A 4,475-nucleotide genomic window follows, 5' to 3' on the forward strand; every position below is an offset into this window, starting at 1 on the left:
ATGAAATACTGCCACTTGCAATAATGTGGATGGACCTTGAGATAATCATGCTAAGCAAAATAAGCCAGACAGAAAAAGCTGAAAATCACATGATATCACTTATATGTGGGATATAAACCTAAAAGAAACAAATGAACAAGACGAATAAATAGAAACTCATGGACAATAGACTAGTGGTTACCAGAGGGTGGGAGGAGGGAGATAGGGTAAAAGGGGTCAAATACATGGTGACAGAAAGAAATCCAACTATGAGAGGTGAAATTTTTTTTAAAAAAATTAAGAAAAAAAAGTATTAAACATACAGCTGCTATATGATCTAGTATTCCACTCCTAGATATATACTTGAGAGTACTAAAAAAAAGTTCATATAAAATTTGTACCTGGATGTTCACAGCAGCCTCATTCATATTAATTACCTAGAAGTAGAACGATCCAATGTCAACCAACTGATGAATGGGAAAATAACATGTTTGTATATCCATTCTATGGAATATTACTTGGTCATAAAAAGGAATGATACAGGCCACAATATGGATAAAAGGACATCTTTTGTATGATTGCATTTATATGAAATATCCAGAATAGACAAATCTAAAAAGAGAGAAAGTAGAATAGCGGTTGTCAGGGGCTGTGGAGTGACTGCTAATGGCTATGGGGTTTGTTTTAGGGGTGCTGGAAATGTTCTGGAATTAGATAGTGGTGATGATTGCACAACTGTGTGGCTACATGAAAAACCAATGGATTAAACACTTAAAATAGTGAATTCTATGGTATGTGAAATATAACTTTTAAAAAGAATATTGAAAAATAAGCAAATATTATATGTTGTTGGTAGGAATGTAGACTGATACAAACTACTGAACTGCAGTTTTGCAATACTTATCAAAACTACAAATGTATTAAACCCAGAAAATTCCTTTTGAAAAGATTTATCCTATTAGATACATTCAAACATGTGAAAATGACATATTTACAAGGTATTGACAGCAGCATCCTTTGATATATCAAAAGGCTGGAAAAACCTGCATGTCCACCATTATGTGACTGGTTAAATAAATTATGATATACCCATTTTACAAAATATTATATAGACATAAAAATTGAGGATGCTCTTTACGTAACAATATGGAATTATTTCAAACGTTAAGTAAAAAAAATCAAGGTGCAAAGCAGTGTGAAGAGTATGCTACCATTCATATAAAGAGAAGAGGAATATCTACATATGTATTTTCTTGTACAGGCATAAAATGCTTTTGGAAGGATATATGTATTTCAGACAGCATTGTTTGCCTGCAAAGATGGGGAACTGGATATCTAAGGAAGAGAATGTGTGTGTGTATGTGTATGTACGAAAAGATTTTCACTGTAAACCCTTTCATGACTTTTGAGGTTTTAAATCATGTGAATGTATTTTCTATTCCAAAAATATATATATAAAATATAGATTTAAAATATTTTTAAAATAATGAATGAACGAGTCATGTAAGGCTATGGGAAGAACACTATCTAAGTGTACGGCGACCCGGATTCTAAATTTACCAGTAACATCTTACCTTATTTGCTGATCAGTCTCCCTTCTCCCTCTTTCCTAAACTCGTGCGCTTTTTCAGCGAAGCATGCAGGTTTAAAAAGGCTCATATGTGAGGATTCTGAACAATTAAATGTCTCAACAGAAAAGGATGAATTCATGTTCTTGTTTGAACAAGTGTCTAGCAGCAAAACGAGAAGCTAGTGCACCCGTAAGGCACATAGTGCTGGGCAATGTTAATTTTTCTGCCAGTAGATGGGGTTAGTGATAGACTGCATTCACCAAGCCAGATATTTGCTCTAATGAACCGGAGTCTTAGCGTCAAAGAAATTTAGAGCTATAGAGCCTTAGTGTTCAGCCTAATTACCATATTTTCCAGATGTGGAAAATAATGTCCAGCAAGGTCAGAGTCTGAAGACTGACACAGCAAAGACTAAAACCCACATCTCATAATTTCTAACTGGTCCTCTTCACTAAATGCTTTAACAAGCTAAAAAAACTAAAACTCAGAACTTCTTAAGAATACAAAGTTCAATCAGTCAGTCTAGTCTTACTTATCATTTTATACTTCTCTAATCTCTAATCTAAAGTTAGATGATTATGGGAAGGAAGGGCTCGAAATATTAAAGAATTTACAGATATGGTTATTAAGTAGTTCTTTCAAGTACCTAATTTTAAAATAAACAAATTTCCTCATCTTATTGTCTAAAATTATGTACAACACATGACTTGTTTCAGAAATAAAACCTCTCTCCCTATTTTCATTTTATATTTAACATAGCCAGTTCCTAACCTGAAATGTAGATGGGCTGTTTTAATTGTGATATTTAGGAACGACCTAAATGTCCATAGAGATCATTCAGTAAATCTGAAGCTGTTCTTGCGATGATATTTTTAATAATTTTTAGTAGACAATGCAGTGTAGTGGTTATGTACCACACTGCTTGTTTCAAATTCTAGTCCACCACTACTGGCCCTGTGACCTTGAGCAAGTTTCTTAACCTCTTCGGCCTTGGCTTCCTTATTATCAAATAGGGATGATAACGGTAATATCCACTTCATCAGGTTGCTGTGGGAATGTAAAGTGCTCATAATGGTACCAGTATATAGAATCTGAGGGCAATGAGACTTCTTAACCCTTTGAGAAATATTTTCTTTAAAAGAGAATGCTTACTAACTCAAGGTAATTTCAAATTGGGTATGATGAACTCTAACAGAATAAAACAGTGGAGAAAAGTCAAACAAAATGTTTGGGGAGGCTGGCTTGTTATGTTGAGCGGTCTCTAAACTGTGTTTGGAATCTCCAGCTTCTACCCTTCCTTCACTTCTTAACCACCATAATCAAGGTATGTTTGTTTGGTTGTTTGTTTTTCCCAGGACGGAATGCTGGTGACTGGTCAGAGAAGATATTAGGGAATAAAATCAACCAATTATATGAACAAGTTTTTGAAGTGTGCTGTTTGCTCTCCTGTTCAAGTCTGTTGGAAGGGAGGAAGTTAGAGAAATGAATGGCCCTCCCATTCTTCTGCAATTAGAGTTCAATTCTCTTGCTTCAGAGCAAATGCAGAAACACTTTGAGCAGAACTTCTCTTCCTTCCTTTCTCTCCTTTACTCGAATGCCCCTTTATATGTACAAAGCATCCAGGGTAAGATCTGCATCAGAGTAGATATTCCTGATCATACTTAGCAGCCGAAGTTAGAACTGTGGAAAGTACTTAGAGCTAATGGTGAAGGGAACCACCCTTCATCGCCATTGCAAACCTTGGCTACGGCTATTTCTCAGAGTGTCCTTTGTGTTTCTAACTCTATCTTTTATGTTTCTAAAGGTCTTCAGACTACTGTGGAAATCTTTATTGCAATGAATCCTCCATTCAGGACAACATGAGGCTAGAGCTGATCTGAAAGGATACATGAACACAGATTTGAGAGAGCAAAGTTCAAGCATATTCCCCATGACTCGCACAATCAGGGCCCCAAACAGACAGTGCATATATACGGTGGAATGCATTTGTTCTCACACAGTACTTGTTTATTGCATTTACTACGTTCATAATCACACCATGATCTCACAAAAATGTCGATCTTATTCAAATAGCTAGTAGTTGCAGAAAAGGCACGCTTTCTAGCTGTGTAATTCTTAATATGTCAACAAATTTCTACAGGTTTGTTTCCTCGTTTGTAAAAGGGGATTAAAAATAACTGCTACCTCACAGGTTGTTTCAAGATTTAACTTTAAAAACAGTAAAGCATTATACAAATGTTCTTGATACTGTCAGTTATCTAACATATGCACACTCTCTACAAGTATACTTTATTAACTCCAGCGAAGTTTTTAAAGAGACCCTTTGAGAGAGATAATAAGATGCTCAGAGGTGCTGAATATAGGTTAAATCTGAAGGGAATGTCAGCAGCCCAAGAAAAATCAACCGGGGCTGCTGAAAGGTAGAAAAATTAATTTTTCGTCAGACAGTCCTAACCCATCCACGACTGCTGGGTGCACAGGGGACGAGAGTCGCCCTAACTGCGAGCACTTTTGCATTTCAACTCTCCCCCCAGCTTTCCCAGCTTCCCACTCCTCACGGCTCCACTAGGCAGGTACCCGACCAGCTCCTTCTCTATCCTCCCACTTCAGGACCGCTCCGCAGAGTCCGTTTCGACCCTTTGGCCTATCTGCTCGCAAGGCCCAGAACCTAGCAGTTCCCAGAAACCCTTTCACCCCGACCTTCAGAAAATGAAAGAAAAAAAAGCCACCCTGAGAGGTGGGGCGTTGGGGGATGCGGGTCGCCCTCGAGCCGGGCATGCGCAGAGGCTGCGGCGGACTGTAGGCCGGGGAGGTGCGGACACTGCCAGGACCAGAAGACGCCTCGCTCCGACCCGGTTTGGGGAGCTGACCCCAGCCTGCCCCGGCCTCCTGGCCCGCTTCCAAAAGGCTCTCAGGACTGGTCGG

At 38.3% G+C, this 4,475-nt stretch overlaps 1 protein-coding gene across 1 annotated transcript in view; it reads right to left on the reverse strand.

Annotated features, from left to right (window-relative positions):
• Positions 1-4,475, reverse strand: part of ARSB (arylsulfatase B) — a 142,490-nt gene that overhangs the window by 137,297 nt on the left and 718 nt on the right. The gene's annotated exons all lie outside the window — the stretch shown is intronic.

Source organism: Pteropus alecto, unplaced genomic scaffold (genome assembly GCF_000325575.1).
Source record: "Pteropus alecto unplaced genomic scaffold, ASM32557v1 scaffold20, whole genome shotgun sequence".
NCBI classification, from domain to species: Eukaryota; Metazoa; Chordata; class Mammalia; order Chiroptera; family Pteropodidae; genus Pteropus; species Pteropus alecto.